A 10,325-nucleotide genomic window follows, 5' to 3' on the forward strand; every position below is an offset into this window, starting at 1 on the left:
CAGGTGTCAGGCTGGAGGCTTCTCTTGACTCTTGTAGCTGTAGGGACTGATGATCCCAAGAGCAACAAATGAAGATGGCAGCCTTCTGGCTACAGAGGCGAATGAATCCAAAGCTGGCAAGTAAGGTGGCTGCTGACAACTCCTAGGATGAACAGGTAATAAGACAGTCTGTTGGCTGAAGTCCAAAGAACAGGAAGTCAGAGGATGAACCAGCTGTAGGATTCAAAGCCAGCAAAAAGCAAGCTGCTTTTCCACAGGGTCCACTTGTATTGAATACAGGCCATATCATGGAAGAAATTTTCTTTCAATTGAGTGGATCAGGGTTGTGATCCAAGTAAGGCGCTGCATTGCTCCCCAATCTTCTTCCCACGGATTGGCTACTTGGAGCAGATCCCATTATGGGCAGTTATATTGTGTTAGATCTCATCATGGAAGATTATTAGATCTCAACTGCCAAACCACAGAGGACCCTGACCCAACCAAGTTGACACAATCTTATTCTCACAGGGAGCTTCTGGGGTCCTAATAATATTCTCCTTTTTCATTCCAGTGCCTTTTCACCAGTGTGTTCAGTTAATGAAAATTCATCAAGCTGTACAGTTATGATTTACACACTTTTTCATTGTGTACTTTCTTAGGCAATAGAACACTTGCATTTTTTAAATGTGAAGAGTGATTCAGTCATGAAAGTAGCTGATACCAGACTAACCCTCCTGCCAAAATAAATATGAAACTGTACCAACTCTATAAAACATGCACATTTAGTCATGAGACAATCAATCTACACAGTAAGATTGTGATATTGAAAAGAGGTAAAGCCAGCAAGATGAGCTGAAATATTTCCCCCAGATTTCTTCCGGGAGGTATTTGTGGACGGAGGGAAGTTAAGCAGAGGACAGTGTGCTTGCTAACTGAAGAGACAAGGTCAGAATCCACAAAGGATGAGCAAGTGTTATTTGCAGGGACGAGGACCGAGAGGAGGAAGATTCCGAGAGAAGGGGCTGGAGACGTACACAGAAGAACCTCTTGCCTCTTGAGTTGGTTAAAGAACGACTTGTATGGAAAGCCCGACTGCTGGAAAGCTAGAACCTGAACAACTAGGAGAGAGCCAGAAGAGAGTTTGAGAATGCGCAACTTCTGACCGACTGGAGTGGAGAAACCTCACTGAACACCTGGGGCATTCGGTCGAGAGCCCTCAGCAAGACCACACTCCCGATAGAAGTCCAGAGGCCTCAAAGTGCCCTTGCTTGTCACGCTTTAGAATAAATAAATGGAGGCAGCCTCACAGCTAGAGTCAGGTAAAGTGTATTTTTATTTCATAAAGTAAACATGGGGACAGTGTTCGCTCAAGCCACTAAAGCAGCTGCGTCTCTGAAAAGAAATTTACAATGGTTTTCAATAGATTCTTAAAGGGTCTTCGGCCAGGAAACCCCGTGCTTGTTCGTTAGGAAGGTGTGGTTCATTTGGACAGGAGTGGGCTATGCTAACATGGGCGGGTGTGCAGTCATCCATGGTGTCACTTTGGCCAAGAGCTGCCTCCCAACCACACGTGCGCCCTTCACAGTCTGCTCCATGGACCCAGGTTTGATCTCATCCCTGTCAGGCCTCTTGGCTCATGGCGTCCACCCCAGAAGGGTATGCAGTGGTCGGGTTTACTTTTGCTGCCCGTGCCTAGCCCCCGTGACTATTGGTAAGCAACATAAAATGAAGGCATTATCCCCCAGACAAAGGAGCGGAACTATAAACCTGGACCCTTTAGCCACCAGCAGGATGGTCTCAGCTCTGTTCTTTCTCACACATCATACAAGAAGAGTTGCTCAATCATCACCACAATCAATTCCAGAACACTTTCTTCACATACTCCTTGTTAGCTCCCCATTGGCCCCAAACTTCCTCTGAGATGCCCTTCCAAAAAAAAAGCCCTCCAAATTCACAGCCCTCAAGTTGATGCTGACTCATAGCGATGCTACAGGACAGAGTAGAACTGCAGTCCAATGAGTCCCGTGCCCCTAGCTAGTCGCTAATCCAGTTACTGTCTCCTGTAGGTTTACCTACCCTTGATTTCATACAGAACACCAACAGGCAGCAAGCAAACAAACGAGCCAAACCCTAGCAACAATGACAGAAAAACCTCAACCAAAAAGCAGAAATATTAAAAATGACAACAGCTTTAAAATGGGTCCAGAGGTACATCCGGTGATAATGTGTTACATTCACCTACCTACATCTGCCGTAATCAACTTTACACTGCTCTCTGACACGTCACATCCCTGAACTGTGTTCAGAGGGAGTTCACTGGGGCTTCATCCATGTGGGGACCCTGCGCATGGACCTTGGGCTTCCGCTGTCATCCATATCTACTTTAATAACATCCCTCTTTCATTCCCAAATCCATGAGGCTCCGGTAGAAGTCGTTTAGCCGCTGAGGTAGGATCCAGTATTGAGCCCAGTCCTCTCTGTCTCCAGCTAACTCTAAGTAAAAACTATACTAGACTGACCTAAACCATGCTGTAAAAATGGATCTGCATGTAGACGAATGACGAATTACAGTTAACAGTCGTTAATAAAAGACAGTAAAATCCAGATACTCGACCATATAAACCCACAGTATCTTGCATCTAATTCCAAATCACTACACATGATTAAACAAAAAAAATGACAAATAGATGAAAATGTATTCAATAGAAACAGACCCAGGATCGACAGTGATGATGAAATGAGCAGATAAAAACCTTGAAAACAGCTGCCTGGCATAGAGGTTATCTGTTGGACCGTTAACCCAAAGGTCAGCTGTTCGAAACCACCAGTCACTCTTTGAGACAAAGACAAGGTTTTTTATTCCCATAAAGAGTTACAGTCTCAGAGACCCAGCGAGGCAGTTCTGTCCTGACCTATAAGCCAGGTGACTGGCTATAAGTTGTCATTGACTCAATGGCAGTGATATTTTTTAGATTATAAGCTAGGAAACTGTAAGTAAATGATACAAAATTGAGCTTCCAGTGTTGCGTGCTGTCGTGCAGCGAGCGTCACGCTCCGGCTGCAGTCATGTTTGGTGCCATTTTGGGTTTCTCTTTTCCTTTTGCCTTCTTCTTAGTTCTTCCCGCCTCTCCTCCGGCCTTTCTTCCTCTCCCCACCCTCTTGTTGGTTGATTTTTATACTGAGGAGAGGTGTCATGTCCTTCATTGAAATCCCTGTGTTCCATCGCTTATCTCCCTGCTTCCAGTGTTTCCTGCTTCCATTCCTCTTTCTTCCCTACCCTCCTGAGCTCTGTCCTTTTGATCTCAAATGCTTGATTAGCTTAACGGATGAATACTTCACTAGTGTTATTGTTACCCTTATCGACATTTCAATTATTATTACTTTTTTAATTAAATCATTTTATTGGGGCTCTTACAGCAATTAGAACAATAATCCACACATCCATCGTGTCAAGCACATTTGTACATGTTGCCATCATCATCGCCCAAACATTTTCTTTCTACTTGAGCCCTTGGTATCAGATCCTCTTTTTTCCCCTCCCTCCTACTCTTGTGAACCCTTGATAATTTATAAATTATTATTATTTTCATATCTTACACTGTCCGCTGTCTCCCTTCACCCATGTTTCTGTTGTGTTATATGTTGATCATTGTGATCAGTTCCCCCTTTCTTACCCACCCCCACCTTTCCCCTATCCTCATGGTATCTCTACTCCCATTATTGTACCTGAGGGGTTTATCTGTCCTGGATTCTGTGTCGACAGCTCTTTTTGTTTTTTTTAAAATAAATCCTTTTATTGGGTGTGTCAAGAACTCTTATCTATACCAGTGTACATGCTACAGTCTAGCCGGATTTGTAAGGTAGAACTGGGATCATGATAGTGGGGGAGGGGGGAGGAAGCAGTAAGGAACTAGAGGAATGTTGTGTGTTTTGTCTTTACACCCTGGCTGACTTGTCCCTTCCTTGTGACCCTTCTATGAGGGATGTCCAATTGTCTACAGATGGCCCTTGGGTCTCCATTCTGACCCCCTCGTTTGTATGGAAATAGTTGAAACACCAGTTATTTTACAGAAAATTGAACCAGGCCGGTGAATTCATTTACAGACCTAAGAGCCATAGTCTTGGGAATTCCACCAGTATCTAAAAGATCAGTAAGTCTAGATTTCTTTTTTAAATCATTTTTTAATTCTGCTCCACATTTTTGCCCTACGATACCCACAACTTTCTAACGTGATCACTTTCAGAGAAGTTCGTGGTGATATCCAGGCACCATCTAGGTCTTCTGGACTGTGAGGACTAAATTTTTTTATGTTATCTTGATTTTCATCATTTGTTTTTCCTCCAGAAGGAGATCAATAATTGGCCCTTAGGTGGCTGTTCACAGGTTTTTAAGGCCAGTCACTGCTCACCAAATTAGGATATAGAATATTCCTTTGTGAATTTTGCTGTGACAATTGAAATATTCGCGGTGGTGTCTACCCCTAAGATGTTGGCCTTGGGTCCCTAGGCTCAGTGATTCATTCCCACCTCATTTGATTGCTTGATTTCTGCTTCCACGAGCATGCATTGCGGACACAATAAAGTGAAATGTTGCCTTCAGTCTTTTCTCTCATTTATCATGATGTTGTCTCTTGGCCCGGTTGTGAGCATTATGTTTTCCTTTACATTGAATTGTAATCTCTACTCAAGGCTGCAATATCTGATCTTCATCAGTACATGCTTGAAGTCTTCTTGGCTTTCAGCCAGAAGGTTGCGTCACCTTCGTATGGAAGGTTGTTAATGAACGTTCTTCTGATCCTGACACCACCTTCGTCTTCATTGGATTCAGCCACTCAGATCATTTGTTCCGTTTACAGACTGAGGAAACAAGCCTGAAGTATGCCTTTCCTGGTCTTAAACCACTCACTGTCTCTCTGTTCTATTCAAATGACTGCCTTTTAGTTTGTGTACAGAATCCCCGACAGCACAATGCAGTATTCTGGGATTTCTCTTCTTTGCAATGTTATTCATAGTTTCTTATGATCTGCACAGTGGTTGCCTTGGCAGAGTCAATAAAACACAAGGGAGCATCTTTGAGTCTTCTCTGCACTCAGTGAATATCCACTTGACATCAGTAATGATGCCCCTCCTGCCATGCCCTCGTAGGAATCCAGGGTGAATTTCTCAGAGCTCCCTGTCTATAACTGCTACAACTATTTTTTAATGACCTCCAGAAAAATGTTACTTGTATGTGATTTTAATGGTATCATTCAATAATTTCTACATTCGAATGGATCGCCTTTCTTTGGAATGGCAGAAATAGAAATATTTTTTCCCATAATTTGGCCAGGTAGCTTTTTCCCAAATTTCATGGCTTAGACTAGTAAGTGCTTCCAGTGCTGCCTCAGGTGGCTGAAACATTTTCATTGATATTCTGACAATTCCTGGAGCTTTGTCGTTCCCTAACACCTTCAGTACAGCTTGGGCTTCTTCCTTCAAGACCCTTGGTTCTTGAGCATATGTTACTTCTTGAAATGATTGAACATAGGCCAATTGTTTTTGATAGTAACTGATTATTCCTTCCGTTTTCTTTTCATGTTTCCTGTAGTCCTTCAATGTTATAGTTCAAGGCTTGGATCCTTTCCCTTCATTCTTTCAGCTTGAGAAATGCCAGGTGTTCTTCCCATTGGTTTTCTAGATGTAGACCACTGCACATTTCATTATCGTACTTTGTCTTCTTGAGCTGCCCTTTGAAATCTATTCAACTCGTTCACTTCATCATACCTTCCCTGCTCTTGAGCTACTACTGTACATTCAAGGGAAAGTTTCGGAATCTTTCCTGACAACTAGTTTGATTTTTCTTTCTTTCCTGTCTTTCTGGTTACCTTTTGCTTTCTTCAATAATGATGTTCTTGATATTATCTCCTAACATATCTGATATCCAGTCATTGGTGGCCAGTGTATCAAATCTGTTCTTGTGCTGGTATCTAAATTCAAGTAATATATACTCAAGGTCCTATTTTGGTCATATTGTTGTCAGTTTCAACTTGAACTTGTATAGGATGAGCAATTGATGTTCTGTTCCATAGTCAGCCCTAGCTTTGTTTTGGCTGATGGTATTGAGTTTCTTCATGGTCTCTTTCGAAGATGTACTCATCTTGCTTCCTGTGTATTTTTGAATCTATTCATTACTGGCCTTAGTGATTGGTGTTTAAATTTGTATTATTGCTATATTAGCTCATCTTCTTTGTAGGGATATGGATGTTATCCTATCACTAACAGCATTATATTTCAAGGTAGATCTTTTTGACAATGAATATTATGCCACTCCTATTGAGTTTTTCAATCCCACTATAGTAAACCATGTGATTGTCTGATTTCAAATGGCCAATATCAGTCCATTCCAGCTTACTAATACCTAGGATTTATGTACATTGTGTTTTTTCTTTCATTTTTTATGATTACTAACAGGGTTAATTGGCATCTCATACTTCATTCATCTGATTTTGGCGAGTACTAATGAGGGTCTTAAACACTTGTGAATGGCCATGTTAACTGTAACTATTGGTCTCTCCCCATCTGGAGCAAAGAAGAGTCAGGAAATGGAAAGGAAACAATGAATCCAAAACATGAATGAGCCATGTGAGTGCCCAGCTACCAAGACCAACCACTCTGAAAGGGATCGGATCGCCATAGGAGCTTCTAGAGGGAGTGTGAGAAAACTGTGGGCAAAAAGCCTCAACATCATGAAATAGCTAGGCTTCCTTGTGATAGGAACTGGTGGAGTCCCAAGATTGTGGCCTCTAGACACTGAACTCGGTGGCTCTATTTCCAGCCAAAAGATAGCTAGGCATATAAAGTGAAAGCACAATAACACCAGGGAAGTACACATGTCTTTAAAAAAATCAACCAAAGCAAATCCAAGGGGCAGCGTTGGCCCAGGGATAGAGCTGAGAAGGCTGGAAGGACAAAGTGAAATGGTAGACTCAAGTGGGAAGAGTGCTCTTACATCATGGGAATTGCACTCAATGTCACAAAACAAAATGCTGAATGGAAAACCATTTTGCTCCGTAAGCTTTTACTTCACTCACAATAAAAAAGTAAAACGTACACTCTACAGAGAAACACACACACACACTTTCCTTTTGTAACAGGCTTATTTAGCTCCACACACTTGACCGGATTTTAACCTTTTGAGTCTGGTCTTGATCTTGAGTTTTATTGCATGTGATATTAATGATTTTCTTTAATAATTTTCACATTCTGCTGGATCACATTTCTCTGTAATGGGCACCATTGTGGATCTTTTCCAGGCCGTGGGCCATTTCCAAATTTCTTGGCAAAGACAAGTGAGCCCTTCTAGTGCTGCATCTGTTTACTGAAAAGGAAACCTAAACATCCATTAATAGAAAATGATTCAATAATTTATGATACATGAATATTACCATCTGCCACTGGTAGAAAGGATTAAATACTTCCACATATACTAACAGATGGAATAGGAATGGAGTGTTGTCCATAAAATATTGTTAAATTATAAAAACAAGTTGTAGAACAATATGTGGAATATGAAAATTCATTAAAATTATTTTAAAGCTCTGTGTGGAAGGATAGTCACTAAATTGGTAAAAGGAAAATGACAGAGTTAAGGGATGATTCTTTTTTTACTAAATATATTTACTTATACATATATAAAATACATTTTAATATATATGTGATAGGTTTATTGTGCCAACTAGGCCAATAGGAACATGTGGGTGGAGTTTAATCAGGTCGAAGCTTGATTGGAGGACTACTAAAATAAATAAAGACAGCCGGCATCCCGCCTCCCTTGTTTGGTAATCGGACCAGTGTGCTGCTGCTTCAGCTAGTTCTCTGCCTCACCCTGTGTGCTACACTACCTGTGGGCCATTCCAACCCATGAATCGTGTTGTTAGAGCTTGAGGCTCCTTCGAGACCTGCTTCAGCATGCTGTTGGTGCTTACATTGCTTGAGCTTGAGGCTGGTGGATCCTGTTGCCTTGCTTGCATTCAATATCCCATCTGGGCCTGCCTTGCTAAGCTCCCAAGCTACTGACTGTGGCTGACCCACCCTGCTGTCTGCTGCCTGAGGGAAGATTCTACTGCCTGTTTCCTTGATCTTGGACCCAGAGCCGAGTGAGTTGAAGGTCTTCCAGTATATTAACTGTTCCATGAAAGTGAGTTGAACTGAGCCTTCAGCACTGCTGTGTAGACTAGTTAGCTGTTACATTCCTTCTCGCTGTATGTGTGTGTGTGTGTGTGTGTGTGAATATATAAATATATATTCATAAGTGTCCTGGTTTTGTTTCTCTAGAGAACCCTGCCTAACAATGTACTAATTATGCCAACATTATGTTGCTGTTGTTAGGTGTCATTGACCCTATGCACAGCAGAATGAAACACGATGTGGTCCTGCACCTTCCTCACAGTCGTCCCACACCAGCGCTCATTGTTGCAGCCACTGTCAATCCATCCCTCTGAGAGTCTTTCTCTTTTTTGCTGTTTGAAGCATGATGTCTCTCCAGGGATAGGTCTCCTCCTAATACGTCCAACGTATGTAAGCTGAAGTCTTGCCATCTTTGCTTCTAAAGAGCACTCTGACCATAGTTTTTTTCAAGACAGATTTGTTTGTCCTTTTAGTAATCCATGATCCTTTTCACATTTTCTTCCACAATTCAAATTCATTGCTTCTTCCATGTTCCTTACTCAATGTCCAACTTTCACATGCATACAAGGCAATAGGAAGCACTTTAAGAGTAGACAGGTAGGTTTGGAAATCAGGTGAGAGACTTCTGACTGCTCTTCACTTCATATATATATATTTTTTATATTCCAGCGTTTATATCAAACATGAATTACTTGTTAAAACATAAGGGTGAGTAAAACAATATTGCCACCAGAGGTCCAGCTCATGCATACGCAGGTTTATTCCAAACAAAATGCGTTTAAACTTGTCTCTGATCATGCATGGCTGCAAATTCATTTCTTCAGTGATACACTTTCCTAAGTCTTACTAGGATGCTTTCAAAAGAAGTCCAGTCAAAAGAGGGGCTTCTGAGGGTATCTGCTAGACTAGTTCAATTCAAGGCAGAGAGGAGCTAGGGTTTTGTTTGTTTGTTTGGGGGGGCAGTACTCCAAAGGGGTAATCTTGATGGGGTTTCCAAAAAACACAAGATGATCACAGGGGCTTATTATGGAAATGTCTTTCATATCTAATTTGTTCAAGATGAGTTTCTAGAAAAGGAATACAGCAGTGGCAGGAATAGTCTAAAGAATCTCAATGCATCGCACCAAGCTGCATCCAGAGGAGCTAAATTCAGTTACTGAAGCTTCAGCCATCTGACCCTGGCTGGGAGGGGGGAGGTTATTTTTAATTTAAACTAATAATAAAAATAAACGTTTTGTCTATTACATAAGTAAAACAAGGGTTTTTTTGTTTTGATTTTATCTGATTGCTAGGACAGTTGGAAGAAGGGACCATGTTGGTGTAGTGTGTTATCTGCTAGGCTACTAACCATAAGGGCAGCAGTTCAAATCCACCAGCTGCTCTAAGGGAGAAAGATAAGTACAGATTTACAGGCTCAAAAACCCAAAGGGGGCAATTCTACATGTCCCAGCAGGGCACCATGAGTCAGAATCGACTTGATGGCAGTGAGTTTGACTTTAGTTATGTTTTGGGGGGGGAAAGATAGTATATTTTTTATCACGGTGTGCATCTTAAACAAGAACATTCACCTCTAAGTTAAAATCGCATTCTCATGGTGAACACAATGAATAATAATTGTTTTGTAACTTATCTGTTCAGGTCCCCAGTCTCTCTCATGATGGGAGGGTTTTTCTTCTCCTGCTTGTGGTGTTCTTTGCCTTGTAGATATATATTTGATTCCCTCACCTTGTTATCTGACTTCCAATTTTCTTGACCTCGTTCCATGTGCAGATGATTCATACTTTTATAGAGTCTTAGTTACTATCGTATCCCACCCCCTTCCCTCCCCTCCCCAAATAATCCAAACCCAAATCCAACCCACTGCTGTTGAGTCCCTTCCAACCTGGAAAGACCCTGTAGGACAGAGTGGAGCTGCTCCGGAGGGTGTGCAGAGCTGGAAATCTGACTGCTTATTCTGCTCTGAGTGCTTAAGCCCTTTGCAAATGCAACCCCTTTCCCATCCTTTGCCACAACCCCCCTGATACACTGAGAAAAGGATCCTTGTGACTGTGGATTGAGTGATAGCTTACAGAGCAGCTCATCAGCCTGACATTCACCCATCCAGGCACATTTCAACTCATCCACTGCATCCCCTAGACCATTCCTTCTCCCACTTCCCCGCTGTGCTGCCTGTTTCCATT

This window comes from Tenrec ecaudatus, chromosome 8, assembly GCF_050624435.1.
Source record: "Tenrec ecaudatus isolate mTenEca1 chromosome 8, mTenEca1.hap1, whole genome shotgun sequence".
Lineage (NCBI taxonomy): Eukaryota > Metazoa > Chordata > Mammalia > Afrosoricida > Tenrecidae > Tenrec > Tenrec ecaudatus.